The following is a 20020-nucleotide window of genomic DNA, read 5'->3' as shown; positions in this document are numbered from 1 at the left end:
CTTTTTTTTCTTCTTCTCTTTTTCTTTCCCTTTGCTGCGGTGAAACATCCCATTCATCTCTTGTGGTTTCACAATATGTGTGTCACTGGGACAAACACATGAACATGACTCATAAGATGTATAGATACGGTGAACATGAAGAGGTCTACAGCACGATAGATAAATGACGGTGCCTTAACGTTGGAATCTCGATAGAATCATATTTCACCCACGAAGTTGCTACAGTCGGAGAGAGAGGTTAAGACACACATATATATACGGTTTCATGCTTAATATTGTCTTCCCGCTGTCCCTTAATGTCCTCCATTTTGTGTCTTTCAGGGTCATAACGGTCCTATGGGATCCCTCGGGTACCCCGGGCCTCGCGGTGTGAAGGTAATGCAGTCGCCTCAGTCGTGTGGCATCCTTATCGTTCCCCTTAAGTTCCTCCCGATAACATCTCCTTTTCCTCCTTATCTTAGGGCGCAGAGGGCATCAGAGGTCTTAAGGGTGGTGGCGGAGAAAAGGTAACCCCCCCCACCTCCTTCTCCCCAAGTCTCCTCGTCTTTCTCTACATGGCAGACAGACTCTTAAGAAAATGGCCGCCTCGTAGTTGTAATTCTTTTTTGTTGTTGTTGGTTAATATAATAGAACTTGTTTGAATGTAACAAGTAAAAAATCACGCTGGGACTAAAGACCTTGTACCATTGAGGTGTAATGGAGTGTAGAACATTAGGATGGAATGAGGCTTTTTTCTTTTTTTATTTAACCTGCAATTTCGCAGGGGATTGATCGGCTGCCATTGTTTCCCTGGGTTGGTGCGGGTAAACGTTTTAGCTCACAGCGTCATTATAGACTTTCCACTGAGTCAGCAAGCCTTTGAGATGACTGGATGCGAACTGAAGATAGTGTTCTTTTCTTGTCTGTCTGAAATGTCACTGGGGCCCCACATACCTGTAGATTTGAAAATTAGGGTGTAGAATTTATGCTTGTGAGATTACCCATGTAATATAACTGGGTTGACAGATAGAAGGCATGTCGGAAAGTTTGACATCAGTATGTCATTCATAGCTGGGAATCAGAGCCCTAGAAACGTTTACAAACTGCATTCTGAGGTTTGACCACCAGATGTCACCATAGCAGCATGATTCATAAAACATGTCTATGCTTTTCCCTTAATACTTTACAACGTTAGATTGTTAGCACAGTTCATACGGTTTTTACTTAGGTTTATGGTTAAAGGGCATGATTAAAAAGCATAAAAGCCACAAGCTTTGACTTGTAAAAGTTGTAATTGAAAACAGTTGTTTTTGATTGTAATGGCATGCAGTTAATGTATCTCGCCACCAGGTGGCAGTATTGATCCTTCCTAAGGTGTAGCCCACTTTGTGTTACCCCCTTCAACCCTAGCCACCAGTTTTTATCTCCTACTATTTCTTCAGATCAATCAATTATTAAAGAACTGCTGTTGTCCTGCTGTTTGAAGTGGTCCAGGCGTGAGGTGTTTTATCTGACCGCCACAGTGTGAACTGAGCCGCACCTTGATCAGGCCTAATGAATGACGATGTGCTTCTCTTTCATCTTTAGGGAGAAGATGGCTTCCCCGGCTTCAAGGGTGACATGGGCCTCAAGGGCGACAAGGTGAATTCTCATTTATCTCGCCTTTCTACGCCGTCGATGACCACGGGTGACGTGCACAGAGACGGGGCACCAGATGAGGGGAAATAGACTCGAAGAAGTAATTGTTTTTTCTAATTGTTGTCTGTGTCCAGGGTGAGCTCGGCGTGCTGGGACTCAGGGGAGAAGACGGACCCGAGGGCCCCAAGGGCAAGTCGGGCCCCAACGGTGAACTGGGCCCCTTGGGATCCGCTGGAGAGAAGGTACGGTCGTTCGGCCTAACGCCGGCATCAACCAGAAGTTACAGAGGTTACTTGCGTCTTTGAGCATCTGGAAAAGCGCTATATAAAATAGATGTATTATTATTATTACTTGAGTTGATTTTGGTTAAAGAGGTGAAATATAGATACAGTACAGTCACAGTACTACAGGTAGATACAGTTACCCAGGTTAACTGATTTGATTTTGGTTAAAGAGGTGAAATATAGATACAGTACAGTTACATTACTTAGATACAGTTACCCAGGTTAACTGATTTGATTTAGGTTAAATAGGTGTAATATAGATACAGTACTAGAGAGAGAACCTTGCAAGGCTAATATACTGTAGTTTTACCCCTGTCTGTGAGCGGACACACGTTAATTAAAAGTTAAAAGAACAATAGCGAGGGCGGTCAGGTGGCGTAACGGAGATTGCGTTCGTCACCAAACCCCGGAGCGGCTGTTCGCCTGTTCGAATCCAGCTCACAGCTCCGGGGTTGTCACCAGCTTGGCTGGCCGTTCACACTAATACAATTGGCAGTATTAGAGTGTGGGAGAAGCTGGCGGGGTGGGTCCGGGTCGTTGTAAACAGCGACTCCTACAGTTCGGTCGGGCGCCTGCTAAGCGCGGATAGGACTTGAGTGGGATAGTGTGATCCTTCCACACGCTACGCCCTCTCAGTGAGAATCCGCGCTGCCAGGTGAAAAGAAGCGGTTGATTGGCTGGACGTGTGTCGGAGGAAGCACGTGATAGCCTCCACTCTCCCAGACCGACTGTGGGGGGTAAGTGCGCAGCGACCAGGAAGGGGATTGGGAATTGGCATAACGACTAACATTGGGATGGGAGAAAATCGGAGGAAAATGGAGGGGGGAAAAGATAAAAAAAAAAAAAAAAAAAAAAATGTTAAATGTTGCTGCTGCCTCTGACTCTCCTGTGATCCAGTGAGAGGAGATCTTCTCGTGTTTGATATCGTGTCTTCCTGCGCTCCTGTTTAGGGAAAACTTGGCGTTCCTGGCTTGCCTGGCTACCCAGGAAGACAAGGCCCCAAGGTAAGTGCTGATAAAACCAGAGGATCAAACAGACGAGTCAGCAGGCGTGATGGAGCGGTGTGTTTGTGGTTGTGTGTGTGCGTGCGCATCGAGGCCTGTGTATGTGTGCGTGCGCGTTGAGGCCTGTGTATGTGTGCGTGCGCGTTGAGGCCTGTGTATGTGTGCGTGCGTGTTGAGGCCTGTGTATGTGTGTGTGTGTGTATGCGTCTGTTTGTGCAGGCTTCTGCACGTGCACACTCTCACTCACACAACACACTAACCACGTCCAGACATGAGACAGCGAGTGTGCATGTGGGCTTCATGATATCAGCTGATTCCTACCGACCTTCCTCAGTCATCAGTCTTCTCCCGGGCCTTCGTGCCAAACGTATCATCATCATCGTCATCATCATCGTCATCATCATCGTCATCACCATCATCTGACATCTGCTAGTGTAGTCTTTCTCAATCTGTTTCATGTCAAGGACCCCCACATTGACACACATTAGGACCCCCACGTTGATACTGTATACGTTAGGACCCCCACACTGATACACATTAGGACCCCCACATTGATACACATTAGGACCCCCACATGGATACACGTTAGGACCCCCACATTGATACACATTAGGACCCCCACATTGATACACATTAGGACCCCCACATTGATACACGTTAGGACCCCCACATGGATACACGTTAGGACCCCCACATTGATACACGTTAGGACCCCCACATTGATACACGTTAGGACCCACACATTAATACACATTAGGACCCCCACATTGATACACGTTAGGACCCACACATTAATACACATTAGGACCCCCACATTGATACACGTTAGGACCCCCACATTGATACACGTTAGGACCCCCACATTAATACACATTAGGGCCCACACATTAATACACGTTAGGACCCCCACATTGATACACGTTAGGACCCCCACATTGATACACATTAGGACCCCCACATTGATACACATTAGGACCCCCACATTGATACACATTAGGACCCCACATTGATACACATTAGGACCCCACATTGATACACATTAGGACCCCCACATTAATACACATTAGGACCCCACATTGATACACATTAGGACCCCCACATTGATACACATTAGGACCCCCACATTGATACACGTTAGGACCCCCACATTAATACACATTAGGACCCCACATTGATACACATTAGGACCCCAACATTGATACATGTTAGGACCCCCACATTGATACACATTAGGACCCCCACATTGATACACATTAGGACCCCCACATTAATACACATTAGGGCCCACACATTGATACACGTTAGGACCCCCACATTAATACACATTAGGGCCCACACATTGATACACGTTAGGACCCCCACATTGATACACGCAGACCTCCGTTCGGTTAGATCTTATCCTAGCTATTAGTTGTTTGGTATGATTTAGTCTATACTGCTGGGGAGATAACACTGGAGAGACTGAAGTCATTAGAGTAGTCATGATGTTCTCTTATTGGGCCTAACCTCTAGTGAGTTCATGAATTCATAGTGAAGTTAAACCGCTCCCCATTGTTCTTGGGACCTCGCAGAACCTCCCGGAACCCCTCTGCTCTGAGTCATCACCTGTCCTCGCTCCTCACCCCCGGCCTCGGTCAAGACGAGTCCAGACAGTCTGGTGTTTAGCAGCCCTAGCTAGTTGGCGCCCCGGCCCCCGCTCTTGAGTATCACGATATGCAGCTACAGCTTGTTTCTGCTCTGCCTCTGTCAGCAAAGGCTGCCTGGCACCGTCGTGATGGGTCAGGTACACACACACACACACACACACACGCACACACACACACACACACACACACACGCACACACACACACACACACGCACACACACACACACACACAGACACACACACACACACACACACACACACACACACGCACACACACACACACACACACAGACAGACATACACACACACAAAGTCTCTCTCTCCAAAAAATAAAAACACTATCCTGTCAGCAGAGTCTGATGGGAAAGTGATGGAGAAATTAGGCTCAGAGAGAGAGAGACACAGGCAGTATGAGGTGGAGAGGCGCGGCGATTCATAGAGTTTCAATTCCTATTACGATTTTGGCTTCCCGCGATCATGAGAACGAGATCATCGAGATAAAACGATCATTGTGCCCCGTGCCGCGTTGCTCTCACTTTGTCTTGTGTTGTAAGCGGAGCGCGCCCTTCCTTCATAGCGGTGTCCCCCGACAAAGACCCAAACAGTAGTTTCAGCTCCTGTTGAGGGAGGGAGGAGGAGGACGGAGCCACGGTGCGTCTCTCCAGTTATTCTGACACGTCTTTGGTAACTCGTAGAAGATGACCGAAAGGCAGCCGTTGGTCGAGAAGAGAGGTCAAACGAATCACTTTGTCGTCATATGATGTTCTCGAAATCAGTGAGTAAAAGTGTTTAATAATCGTGATTTCAATATCAATACAAATGATCGTGATTATGATCTTTGCCATAATGGAGCAGCCCTAGCATGAGGGCGATGTGACCGATGAGGAGGAGGAGGGCAGGGAGCAAGCTCGCTCTTCAGCCTCTCCAAGTTCAACAAAACACAACTATATCCATATATACCATCTAGATGCACTATCATATAATATCTGTTTCAAACCACCGGTGCGAGGCAGGGCTGGGAGACAATTCGATAGTGATATGCCTCACAAGATGGTCAGGTGCATCACTCTTTGACATTCACACGATGTTCCCATTGGACTGCCTGGTAACTGGCACTATAGCTCTTCATTGACATTCTCAAGTACATTCCCAAACCGGCAATCTGACTTTTGATACTCATCCATATTATTTCCCAGCCCTAAGAGATACAATGTACACAAAGGCAATCTCTATTTGTCTTTTCCCATGTTCCTCGCATACACACAGTCCTCACATCCCTCCTAGTTACACACAGTCTAAGATTTAAGATTTGTTCATTAAGGACAATGCAAATTAATGAACATAATTTACATGAGTGTATGCATAACATCACAGCATGATAAGGACGTAAATATGCCGGGAATAGCACAGGGCTAATTTCCACCCGTACTCCTCATATCCCTCCTAGTTACACATACACACAGTCCTCATATCCCTCCTAGTTACACATACACACAGTCCTCATATCCCTCCTAGTTACACATACAGTCCTCATATCCCTCCTAGTTACACATACACACAGTCATCATATCCCTCCTAGTTACACATACACACATACACACAGTCATCATATCCCTCCTAGTTACACATACACACAGTCATCATATCCCTCCTAGTTACACATACACACAGTCCTCATATCCCTCCTAGTTACACATACACACAGTCCTCATATCCCTCCTAGTTACACACATACAGTCCTCATATCCCTCCTAGTTACACATACACACAGTCCTCATATCCCTCCTAGTTACACATACACACAGTCCTCATATCCCTCCTAGTTACACACATACAGTCCTCATATCCCTCCTAGTTACATACAGTCCTCATATCCCTCCTAGTTACACACAGTCCTCATATCCCTCCTAGTTACACACAGTCCTCATATCCCTCCTAGTTACACACATACAGTCCTCATATCCCTCCTAGTTACATACAGTCCTCATATCCCTCCTAGTTACACACAGTCCTCATATCCCTCCTAGTTACACACAGTCCTCATATCCCTCCTAGTTACACACAGTCCTCATATCCCTCCTAGTTACACATACACACAGTCCTCGAACCAGTGATCTTTCAGTTACTGGCCGGCCTCTCGACCTCTAGGCCCTCCTGCCTCCCCACGTAAGGGTTGTCTTGTATGAACTGTAAAGGGTTAAAAACCTGCTCAGTGCTCCAGCCTCTCTCCGCTGAACCCTGAGTGACAGAACAGCAACCTCCCGCCTCCTCCCGCTGTGTGTTCTTGGCCGGCGAGCGCGGCCGGTAATCTTTCAGCGGCTTTGCACAGTGTTAATTCTGGAAGCCATTTGCAGCAGGTCCAGCTCTGAGGGGCTTATCTCACGAGGCGCTAGTCAGCCTTGTCCGGTATCGGCCCTCCATTCAGTTTACCATAACCGCAGCACTGTGAAAAAAAACAATTAAGCAACGTAGACCCCCCTGCCCTCCCCCTCCCCCCTGCCGTCTCCACCATGTTCCCCAGTTTGCCTCTTTTACCATTCAGCCCACGCCCCCACTCCCCCCTTAATACCTCACTACGCTCTGCATGCAAATAGTAATGAACAACATACTGTTCTGACCACGCAGGTGCATGCACAATCACACACGTGCACTCTCTCTCTCTCTCTCTCTCACACACAGGAACACAAGCGTGCACGCATACTATTTACCACCCCTGTGTCAGCTCTATGTTTCTTTCTTTTTTTTTTTTAACTATAGACATTATATAACTTGAAAATGATTATTGTCTCTGTTTAATGCCGCATGAACGGACGTTGTGCTGGTAAGCTGCTTCCTAACGCCTATACTGTTTGTTTTGTTTAGATGTGTTATTTATGTGTTTATATCAATATACCGTGATGAATGTGATCGTATGATTGAACTTACATTCATTTTATTGTAAGTTATTGAACCCCCGGGAGGAATGTTGCTATGGCAACAACTAATGAGGATCTAAATAAAACAAACAAACAAATACTCGTGCATGCCAGCGACAGTGATCGCCGCGCTACTCTGTCCTCTCTGGCTCTCGTGTTTGACCGGTGTTGTGCCGGAAAATGACTGCCTGCCGAAATCTGACTGCCCCCACGTGAACGTTCGCGTGAACGGTCCGCTGCTATGGGGAAATGTTCGTCCGTCAGTCACTTGAGTATTATAAAGTGTTATTGTGATTGTACCACAGTTTCATATTAATGTACTGTTTCATATTAATGTACAGGTATTTATATACAGGTAAGGTAAACAAAGTGGATGAGTTTGTTTGGTAAGGTAAACAAAGTGGATGAGTTTGTTCGGTAAGGTAAACAAAGTGGATGAGTTCGGTAAGGTATTAGTTATTATTATTATTATTATTATTATTATTATTATTATTATTATTATTATTATTATTATTATTATTATTATTATTATTAATAAATTAGTTGACCTCGCATTGTACCAATTTCTCTCTGAACTCATCCACTTTTTGTTGACCTTACCTGTATATAAACACCTTACATTAGTACATTAATATAAAACTGTACATTAATATGAAACTGTGGTACAATCACAATAACACTTTATAATACTCAAGTGACTGACGGACGAACATTTCCCCCTAGCAGCGGACCGTTCACGCGAACGGTCACGTGGGGGCCGTCGGATTTCGGCAGGCAGTCATTTTTCGGCACAACACCGGCACCACGGTCCCTAGCGGTGGGCCACGGCCTGGGAGAAGCCTCGGCGGCCTGACCTGCTGACGGGCATCAAGGAGGATCTGCCGCTGTCCGATCCCTCGTCTTTACTCACTGCCCCCCCGTCGTCCTCGTCTGTCTTCCTCTCTTGCCTCCTAACGAGCTAAGAGCGCCGCTGTCCGTCTGTGTCAGAGCGGCTTTAAGTGGCCGGGAGGAGGCTTTCCCTCTGGCTCCTCCGAGGCGCTCACACGGAAACACGCCGGTGTCCATTTATCTGCGGAACCCGTTAAGACTGTAAACTGTGGTCGTATGTAGTAAAACTGCCGGTTGGCATCTCTGCAGGATATCCCAATTAGATGAATGCTGCTGGTGGCATTTATAGAAGGACTTCTTTGTTGCCTGGTTAATTATCCCTGACCATCCAAGACCAAGTACACACGATTTACCCTTGTGCCTCTTTACACACACTGTGGACACGAAGCTTACTCTCTCTCTCTCTCTCTCTCTCTCGCTCTCTCTCTCTCTCTCCTTCTTTCCTCAGGGCTCCAACGGCTTCAATGGATTCCCAGGATCCAACGGAGAGAAGGGAACAAGGGTGAGATACTTGTCATTATCGTTCGTTCACAGTAGAACGTATTGAAAGGGCAACAGGCTCAGCCTATAAGTAGAGACGTGTTGGACTATATTCAAGCACAACTTGTTGAACTGGAATCGTACAAAAAGAAAAGATGAGGAAAACGGTCTGAGTTGTCATGCTGGAGCGAAGGGAGGAGGTGGTTGTGTAGTTATGGATGAAGAGGAGGTGGTGGGGTGTTATGGATGAAGAGGAGGTAGGGGGCGGACTAGAGATGAAGAGGAGGTGGTGGGGTGTTATGAAGGAAAAGAGGATGTGGTGGGGTGTTATGATGAAGAGGAGGTGGTTGGGTGTTATGATGAAGAGGAGGTGGTTGGGTGTTATGATGAAGAGGAGGTGGTTGGGTGTTATGATGAAGAGGAGGTGGGGGGGTGATGGGGGGGTGATGGGGGTGGTTATCGACAAGACAAGCTGTTCTCCCTGCTCAGACTCAGACAGCGAGAAGCAGACACCTTGGAGCCCGACATGCCAGAACTGACAGGTAGTTCAAGCTGTCAAGTGCCTCTGGGCAAGCCAAACACTTACTGCTGCCGTTTGATTATTTATTTATTTATTTATTTATTCATTTGACCAAAGCTGGATGATTCTATTTCGTCTCCCGACTCCAGCCCCCTCCGCGTGGGCGTTCAAGCTCAACATGCAAGCCTGTCTCTTCTCAGGGCGCTTCAGTCTGAACTCCAGACGGAAGAGAAAACAACACATTTGATGTTTATAAGAACTAGATGATGGTATTGCCAAGTGGGTTGATTCTCTGGTAAATTAAGCCAGTTTTCTGTCTTTTTCTCTTTCTTTCTTTCCTTCTTTCTTTTTTCTTTTTTTCTTTAGGGTCTTGCTGGTAAATCTGGCCCAAGAGGACAGCGTGGCCCAACGGTAGGAGATTCAGCTCTCTCTGCTAACTCACCCAGAGCTTTCCACGTCATTGATTCATTGTCTTAAAGGCCCCATGAAATTAAAATAGATGTTTATGTTCTTTTATCACATTATGTCTTGCACTGATTGTCACCTATATGGCAGTATCTGTCCCAACAATGACAAACGGTTGTTTTATAGATATTCTTAATGTTATCTTAGAGTTTGTAATTTCCTCTAAAACTATTAAAAAAAATGTATGAGTCATCCTGCACACAGGGGCGTATACTAATTTAGCATCCAACTAAATGCTTTCTAGAATGACATTTACAGCACATTGTAACTAAGCAGCACTATGCCTCTTTAACTAAATTGAACAAATGTTCAATGGTACTAATGTTGTGTAATGTTGCTAACGTACGTTGCTAACATTAGCTTGCTAGCTAATGGGGCGATCATAATGCACATTCGCTATTGGCTACTGTAAACGCCAATCAATATCCCTCCCTAGCTTCCTGTTTTTACAGAAAACGCATAAATATGTGGACTCAAATAGCATTCTGCTAGCCGTTTCTTGGGGACGTTAAAGTTGATATCTCTTGTACTGAGTATTCTGTTCATGTGCAGGGACCACGTGGAGGTCGTGGAGCCAGAGGTCCAACTGGGAAACCAGGTGCAAAGGTAAGGCCAGGGGCCAGGCTATCGGCGCTGGGAAGGTCACGTTCAAATCAGTAATGTAAACCATTGGATTATACAGACTCTGCAACATATTCAGATGACTTTCAATTACTTTTGGATTTGCCTCCAGATTCCATTAGAGTCTAAACAGATCATCTGTTCCAATTAGATTTTATTCTTAATTGACATTTTCATATCATCTGTGGCCATAACTAACATGGTTGATGGGAGTAATCTTTGCACTCATAATCTCAATGTAAATGCCTTTTCACCAGTAAAGAAGAAGCCACTTTTTTTTCCACAAGTATTTTGTGGTCAGATTACTGTAATCCCATAACATTTTTGGACGTCGCCATTTTACAGCAATGATATCAATGGTGCTACACCAGTCCTATGCAACATTGCTATTCCTCAGTGTATAACGTGCCTGAGATCATCTGAATGTCTCCGTCATTTCAGGGAACTGCAGGCAACGATGGACCTCCCGGTGGACCAGGAGAGAGAGTGAGTACCTCCGTCTGTCTGTAGCTTTACGTTGCTCCCAATGCTGCGCTGTGTATCAGTCAGTGACCAAACACTGCATACATCTAGTTAGGTAAGAGCCTTCAGGCGAACATTTCTGAGAACGGTTAGAGGGGAGGCTGGGAGCCGACGGAGTGCCATCCCCCGGCTGTATCGACCAGGATAGTGGATCCTGAAATTCAGACTTAGGAAACCAGAAATTTCTCCAACATGTAGCACCTACACTTATATACATCAGACCTGCGATACATACGTCCACATCCACAACTAAAGAGTAAACAGGGGTTAGGCTGCGTTTGTTCACAAACTACAACTTTAGGATGGATATGAATCACACCCAAGACTATCACGTCCCAGAAATAGTCATTACCTCCTAGTTTTAGGTCACTTGGAGATTCATAACGTGTAATATTATTCGCAATAGCGCCAACGCTTAATGGCGGCCGCCAGTGTTGGAAAGTTATCGCTTGACTTAACTTGTAAACAAACGTTTCAGCAAACGTAAGCGTAGTGCCAACCGTTTTTAGAATCTTTTTTTTTGCTAAATTTGCCAGTCTAGTGTTATAGTTTGTTTGCCTAAGACTCTACTTGAAGATCTATGTTGTCTTGTGACGTTGCCTTCCTTGTGACGTTGCCTTCTTTTAACAAGGTGTTCATCAATGTGAGGTTCAGTTCTCTTCTGTTATGGGAATGTTATCTATTGTCTATACATCTGTGTTACAATATGTATCCTATCTCTGTACAGACCAACTAGCATAACGGCCCAGACACTAGTGTGTGTGTCTCTTTAAAGACTCCAAGGTTATGGGAGCGGTAGACAAGGCTGTTGTCCTTCTATGCTAAAGCCATAACAAAGCTATTGAGCCAGTCTGTTATTGATTTCCCTAACTGGGCCCATTTTGTTTACCTTTTTGTCATATCTAGACGTCATTTCATGTGTATTTAATTGTATGTCTGACCTGGGCTCTGTCTCATTTCCTGGTCAGACACCTGTGTACACTGTGGTTCTCTGATTTGGAACTGAGCATTATTCCTTGTATGGCCATATGAGGGAATAAATCTATGATCATTTTTATTCAGCTTTGGACTCAGAAATAGTTTACTGCCGCTCACTTTCTGCTCTTATAATAATTTCCACAACAATTATGGCGACGAGGATTCCCAGTGTTCATTCTTTTCTTCTTCTTCTTCTATTTCTTCTTCTTCTTTAACTCAAGGGACCTCAAGGACCACAGGGGCCTGTCGGCTTCCCCGGACCCAAAGGACCCAACGTGAGTGATGCCTGACGACCTCTCTGCGAGTCAGCATAGAGATTGTATATACATTATACAGTACACATTCAGATTCAAAATGCTTTATTGCCTATATTCATTGTAACGTACTGTATAATATAATGTAATAATGTATAATATAACGATACAGACCCCTCATCTGCACCTTTGTTTACACTGTTTACTTAGAGTAAATGATATTGCTCACACTGTTTATCTTTATATTCAGATCTAATTGTATTGCCTATATTTGTGTCTTTCTACTATTACCCTGCCCATACCTGTACCTCCTCCCATCCCCCCCATCCCCCATGCTGCTATGACACCCGAATTTCCCCCAAGGAGATCAATAAAGGAATATCTTATCTTATCTTAAGGACTGGAACAAGTTCATTATGATGTTTTGTATGAAACATTTAAAATACTGGTGAACAGGTACAACAAGCTCACGCTGCAGGTGGTTTAACCATCCACCTCTCCGTCCTCAGGGCCCCCCAGGAAAGGACGGACTGCCAGGACACCCTGGACAGAGAGGAGAGACAGTGAGTGACATTATATGGACATCAGCCTGTTGAAACGCAGACACTGATTGGCTCCAGATTAAACCACCTCACACACACACACACTGCCCACAGAGCTGAGATGCCTGTGTGATTGAAGGAACCGGGTTACGTTCATCGAGTGCAGTTTTGACTGATCGCTCCGTGCAAACAGTCTGATGTATGTATTTCAACCACGCGCCAGATGGCAACGTGCAAATACCAGTAAAGCAGGCGCCGCGCATCATTCACCTACTGTGCGCTGGCGGTGGTACTGCCTTCACGCACGTATAACTAATTAGCATAAAAGAAGAGGAAGGCATTTTAGATTAGATTAGATTCAAATGTATTGTCATTATGCAGCACGAGTACAGTACAACCACAATCTAACGGTACGATACAATGTACAGGTGATTAAACTGGGTATAAGATATATAAATGAGTACTACTGAGTAATAGTGTCAATCAGTTGTATGTACAGCGTTGTAATATAATTTGTACAGTGATACAGATATAAAGACACTATGGTAGTAGTAAGTCATACTGGCCAGCAGCGTTACTAGTAAGAGTAACATACTAGTAAGTATGTAAGGGATATGTACAGATTTAGATATAGTATCTACAGATCTATGTAAAAAGGATTATATGCAGGTATGTACAGACAGATGTGGATAGATATGTATACGGTAAGAATAAATAGTATATATGTACGGTATATACAGAATGACAAAATGGAGACAATTAGGTGATTACGTATCAATGATCGATTCACATGAACTACTCTTCAAAGGTTCCAACGACAACTTTGATTGACAGTATGAATGATAACCCGGTCATGGTCTCCGTGTAACTAGTCAGCGATGGACTGCCAGGGTCTGAATGGGGTTATCAGAGTGCATTCTGGGTGTTCAAGTGCTGACCGGCGTCTCGATGTGTTTCCCTCATCCAGGGTTTCCAAGGCAAGACTGGACCCCCGGACCAGGAGGTGTGGTTGGACCACAGGTACGTTCACACAGCTGCTTACCTGCTTACCGGTGTGCTTGTATTGAGTGTTGAAGTCTTTTTTCTTTTCTTTCTTATTTTTAAACGCAGATCATTTATTTTGTTTCAATGCAACTGAGCTTGATTCCAAGATAATGTTGCTTGTTTCGAGAAAATACGAAACTAGTGGAATTATCTCACCCCATTGGCAGATTCTGTCCCCTTGTTTAAAAAAGGAAAAAAAATATTGAACCCTAGACCGAATACAAGATGTAATCACTTGATGGAGATGTTATTCCAGTGTAGATGAGCTAAGTGGTGCATAGCAGGATAAGATTATAGTGTTTCAACCACTGGGCGACTAATTGCATTGTAAGAAGTAGTGTCTCCCTGGAGAGAGTCTGGGCTGCGACCCATTGCTCCTGATATAATACTAGTAGAGAGTCGAGGCTGCGTCCCATGCTCCTGATATAATACTAGTAGAGAGTCGAGGCTGCGTCCCATTGCTCCTGATATAATACTAGTAGAGAGTCTGGGCTGCGACCCATTGCTCCTGATATAATACTAGTAGAGAGTCTGGGCTGCGACCCATTGCTCCTGATATATTACTAGTAGAGAGTCTGGGCTGCGACCCATTGCTCCTGATATAATACTAGTAGAGAGTCGAGGCTGCGTCCCATTGCTCCTGATATAATACTAGTAGAGAGTCTGGGCTGCGACCCATTGCTCCTGATATAATACTAGTAGAGAGTCTGGGCTGCGACCCATTGCTCCTGATATATTACTAGTAGAGAGTCTGGGCTGCGACCCATTGCTCCTGATATAATACTAGTAGAGAGTCTGGGCTGCGACCCATTGCTCCTGATATAATACTAGGAGAGAGTCTGGGCTGCGACCCATTGCTCCTGATATAATACTAGGAGAGAGTCTGGGCTGCGACCCATTGCTCCTCGTGTCATTCTAAGTGCAGCAGGTTGATGCCTATCATTCTCTGTTGTCATGGACAGGGCCCTACTGGAGAGACAGGTCCCAGCGGAGAGAGAGGTCACCCGGATCCCCCGGGCCCCTGGAGAGCAAGGTCTACCTGGATCTGCTGGAAAAGAGGGTGGAAAGGTAATCTTTTCTCCCACAATCTCATCTGTGTACTTGGTGACCACAGCGCGAGAGCAAGGCCACGGACCACAACTTGACAAGGAGGAAATGCAAACTGAAAAATGATTATTATACGTTCTGAACATACTGTAACATACACAGACACAGTAAAGTTAACTGCATTGGGAGATCTGATGGCATAATGGCTTATTTTTTTGTAATAAAAGCCACTCAGCGTTCCAAACCGTTACATCACATTTGTTTTTCAGAGTGAAATAGACTTTTATAGCTGAAAGCACTTTGCACGTGGCTTTGGGTAAATTAAACACCTAACCAGAAAATAACTCTCAACAATAAAGCCTGGCTCATGATTGGCCTTTTCACAGCAATTTTCTATAATCATCGGAGCGTTGTTTAGGAAAATTGAAGCTCAAGGGCACCGCTTAGGAACAAACGTAGGAACCTAGCTCATTTCTCCCTCTCAAACCCCTATTTGAATGTCATTGTTGTTAAGACTCTTTTAGTAAGTCTGTCATTCACTCATCCCTGTGTCCTCATCCGTCACCTTTGCTTAATTGTTTGCTGTTGTTGACACCCAACAAAGTCCTTTTACCAGCGTCTCTTCCAAACACATTCCACCTGTCTATTTAGCACTAGTTTACCCTCAGAAGAAAAGCTGCACGAATCTCCCGCGAGTCACAGATTTACACGATTCCACATGTGCCTACGTGATTTCACGCGTGTTCAAGGCATGTCATTTGAAAGTTGGATGTGACTTGTTGTTGACGTGTTGTTGGTCTGTTCTCGGCAGGGAGACCAGGTCCCCAGGTAATTCTGGAAGGTGGGTCCTGCTGGCCTGAGGGGCTTCTCAGGACAGAGAGGCCTTCCAGGAGCCATGGTAAGACATCTCTCTCTCTCTCTCTCTCTCTCTCTCTCTCTCTCTCTCTCTCTCTCTCTCTCTCTCTCTCTCTCTCTCTCTCTCTCTCTCTCTCTCTCTCTCTCTCTCTCTCTCTCTCTCTCTCTCTCTCTCTCTCCCTCTCTCTCTCTCTCTCTCTCTCTCTCCCTCCCTCCTTCACTTTCTCACTCACTCAGAGACACACACTCTCTCTATCTATCTCTCTCTCTTTCTCACTCACTCAGACACACACACTCTCTTTCTCACTCACTCAGACACACACACTCTCTCTTTCTCACTCACTCAGACACACGCACACACACACACTCTCTCTTTCTCACTCACTCAGAGACACACACACACAGGCAGGTGGTCTTCTCGTCTCTCATTCTGATCACACAGCCTGCTTGGTGCACCGTGGCTCCAGAACCCCCCCCCCCCCCCCCCCCCCCCCATCACCTCCATTACCACACTAAAGACCTGCTGTTGAAGGAGCGCCGGCCTCTTGGCGGCAGGTTTGACTAACCAGCACCGCGGAGCTCGCTCAGAGCGTCAGAGAGCGTTAGACTAATAGAGCCGCCACATGGACACGCTTCATCATCATTTGCTACAACAAGGTTGAATCCCAGTGTTCACAGACTGCGCTTGGAGCTCCGTCTGGCTGCAGAGCGTCGACACGTAGCCTCTCGTCCTTTATCCTTCAGCAGCCACTCGTGAGAAGGGAGTTTGAACATCATGACTCTGAAATCCGATAATGAATTTCTGAATTCCTGAGTGTGTTCTCATAGTCTCCAGCTAATATCCCCGATGAGGTCATAGATATTATTTATGAATGTTTTCACTTTGCCCATAATGGGCCACGCAAGTAAACTGAACGAGCGTTTCCATGGAGATGGGACTCAACGTAAGACCATGAAACCCGGTGGGAAAGCGGGACGAGACGGTCAAATGCCTCGGGATCCAGGATTCAATGACCCCACCGGGCTCCCCCACACACCGTCTAGGACAGGGGTCTCAAACTCAATTTACCTGGGGCCGCTGGAGGTAGAGTCTGGGTGAGGCTGGGCCGCATCAATCATAGAAAAAGGGTTTCAAGTATTTTTTTACATTTTTATGGAAATGTATGGTTGAAACATGCAAACGTTCAAATGCACACACACTAATAAGCATTGGAGGCTTTTAACCAGGGCCGGACTGGGGAAATCATTCAGGCCAGGAAATATAGTGCGAAATATAGCCCCAGTCAGGCCACTTTTTAAGTTCCCCACCAGGACATTTTGTGTTACAAAAACTTCATTTCCTGCATTCTGGTGCAGGAATTGTTTTATTTGTACCCTTTAAATGCCAGTGTTTGTGATGACATGACTGCAAAAATTTAATTAAATTTGAATTATTTATTTATTTTTTATTTTTTGGAAATCATCTGGGGGGCCGCAAAATATCATCCAGCGGCCGCAATTGGCCCGCGGGCCGCGAGTTTGAGACCCCTGGTCTAGGAGCATAGCTCTCTACAGTATGGACCATCAGAGGACCCTCCTCGTCCCTGTCGCCGCCTCATGACCATGGAAACCTCCCTGATGACGGCCCGGGGCGGCGACGCGTCACACGGAGGCGGGAAAACTCAGGCATCCGCGAATAAGATGTGAATATCGATGTCCTGCCTAACCCTGCTCATTGATTTCCAATGTTTTCAACAGCAAAGTCCACATTGTGACATAATGGTGTCAACGCCTGCTGTAAACTCATTATCAGTGGTAACGGCCCTCGTTGTGTCATGCTGTATGTCCTGGACATCTCAGGACGTGGCTTGTCGTCGCGCGCCTTCTACAGCCAACTGAAACTCATAGACACTCCAAAACCCAACCAGAGATGGATAGATCAGTGCGATGGCCTGGCAGTAACACATGGTACCTCACGTAGCTCTTACATACAGTGATTACAGTGATTACATCCCTTCAGGATGGTGGGATAAGCTATTGGCTGGAGCTGGAAAAGGCTATTGCTTGGAGGTGGGGGAAACTATAAAAGAAGGAAGGGTCGTCGCGTCAGAATACCAGCGTTCTGTGCTCTGCTTGGTGTCAGACTTTGGTGCCAGTTCTATTGAAGCCTGTGTTAAAATTCTAAATATACCAGCTATCTGAGGAAATATACATCAACCAATATATCAAACGTTGGCTAGTTAACAACGCGACAAATAGCCAATGATCCTGACATCCGAGGTAATGACCTGTTCGACTCAATGTCGGCCGAACTGAGCGCTGTGTGACGTGATGACCCTTCCTTCCGTTATAGCCTTCTTGCCTGGGTTCGGTAAAGCGCGGGTGTAGGTGACGCAGGCTGTCGGATCATTCCACCGCGCGGTACCCAACCCCCGCCGTGCCGTATTAGCGCAGACGTGCGTCTGTCCCGTGTGTACGGGGGTTGACCTTTTCATATCCCGTGTGCACACTCGCTCAAGACGCGCAGGACACACGCACACTGCTCCAGCAAGTAAACAGACAAATAGTGTCTCTGTTCTCTCAGACGTGTGTGCACGCAAACACACACACACACACACACGCATGCACACACGCACACGCATGCACAGATACATGTGCACAAACACAAATACACATCGCTGCTCGAGCAAGTATACACACAAAATTGGTATGAATGTACACACACACACACACATCCACTCATCATCCCACTCTTTGTTTGGCAAGGGGCGCAGCAGCAATATATATGAGCCAATAAATACTTTTTTGTGTGCGCCGGGCAAGTGGGATCCTTCTAGCCTCCTAACGCGGCGCGGTGAAGCTGCGGACGGTGACGGTGACGGTGCGGGGCCCAAGCTTGGCAGCCGGCGGGGCTCCTGGCTCCGTCAGCGAGAGCCTAGTGTGGGCCTGTAAATTAGTTATTATAATGAAAGTCTTTACTGCCGCTGGCAAGCAGCGGTTTCCGTATGCCACCTTCACTATGATTCAGCGCGCAGGCGCTGGCTATTGTGTGTCTGGAGGAGAGATGACAGGCAGAGACAGAGAGAGAGGGATATATAGATACTGTATATATATAGTAGATATAGATATAGATGACATATAGTAGATATAGATATAGATGAGATATAGTAGATATAGATATGGATATGGATATAGACCACATGATATAGACACTCACACCTGTACTACTGGTACATACACACACATACTCTCTCACACACACTCTCTCTCTCTCTCTCTCTCTCTCTCTCTCTCTCTCTCTCTCTCACACACACACACTCTCTCTCACACACACGCACACTCTCTCTCATACACAGACACACACTATCTATCTCTCTCTCACTCACACACACACTCTCTCTCACACACACACACACACTCTCTCTCTCTCTCTCTCTCTCTCACACACACTCACACACACACATTCTCTCTCTCTCACTCACACACACACACACACACACACGTAACCTCTTCTCTTCTCTCTTTCAGGGTCCAGGTGGCCTCAAGGGAGGAGAAGGTCCTCAGGGTGCCCAAGGACCAATCGTAAGTATCCCATTGTTACCATGGTTACCTCAACAGCCTCACTACAGGGACACCTAGGAAGAGACTTGTTGTTTTGGAGAACGGACCAGCACTCAGTTGGTAGACGCTGTAATTTACGACAAGCAGCAGGAAGGTTATGGGCCAATCAGTGAACAGGAAGGTTATACGCCAATTAGTGGAAAGGAAGGTTAGGCCAATCAGTGGACAGGATTGGAGTGTGCAGTCATTATTTTTACCTGAACCCTTTCAGGCCAAGAACAATAAGAAGTCTGTTTTAAGATGCCACTTGAGTGATGTTTAGACTTAAGTCTTGTGAAATTGAGTGTTTACTGCACTCTTTTAGTCACATACTTCACTCTTTTAGTCACATACTACACTCTTTTAATAATAATAATAATAATAATAATAAATACATTTTATATAGCGCCTTACATTAGGAATCTCAAAGCGCTTTACATACATGGCATTATAGCATACAGACAAACACAGTACAGGGACAAACACAGTACATGAACTTTCACAATGACGACATAGTGGGGATAATACAGAGAGAGGGAGACAACTTAGAGACAAGACAGAGAACATTTTAAAATAAATAATAATACTAAAGTATAGGTCTGTACAGATGTGAAAATGTAAGTGATGCAGGGGTTATGGGGTCAGGAGTTTGAGTATGCAAGACAGGTGGGTTTTGAGGTGGGACTTAAATGTTTCTACGGATGGGGCTTCTTTGATGTGTAATGGGAGTTGATTCCAGAGTCGGGGAGCAGCGGAGGA

The 20020-nt window shown here is 45.7% G+C and overlaps 1 pseudogene across 1 annotated transcript in view; it reads left to right on the top strand.

Annotated features, from left to right (window-relative positions):
- Positions 1 to 20020, top strand: part of LOC311239313 — a 129792-nt pseudogene that overhangs the window by 73535 nt on the left and 36237 nt on the right. The window contains exons 21-35 of the transcript XR_014621100.1: positions 322 to 375; positions 462 to 506; positions 1567 to 1620; positions 1752 to 1859; positions 2852 to 2905; positions 8803 to 8856; positions 9721 to 9765; positions 10372 to 10425; positions 10882 to 10926; positions 12162 to 12215; positions 12704 to 12757; positions 13704 to 13756; positions 14743 to 14848; positions 15639 to 15725; positions 19190 to 19243. The product of XR_014621100.1 is annotated as an uncharacterized misc_RNA (transcript). The remainder of the gene's footprint in view (positions 1 to 321; positions 376 to 461; positions 507 to 1566; positions 1621 to 1751; positions 1860 to 2851; positions 2906 to 8802; positions 8857 to 9720; positions 9766 to 10371; positions 10426 to 10881; positions 10927 to 12161; positions 12216 to 12703; positions 12758 to 13703; positions 13757 to 14742; positions 14849 to 15638; positions 15726 to 19189; positions 19244 to 20020) is intronic.

The sequence above is a fragment of the Notolepis coatsorum genome (genome assembly GCF_963971535.1).
Source record: "Notolepis coatsorum genome assembly, chromosome: 13".
NCBI classification, from domain to species: domain Eukaryota; kingdom Metazoa; phylum Chordata; class Actinopteri; order Aulopiformes; family Paralepididae; genus Notolepis; species Notolepis coatsorum.
The sequence above is the reverse complement of the archived record's forward strand: the minus strand, read 5'-3'. Positions and strand labels throughout refer to the sequence as shown.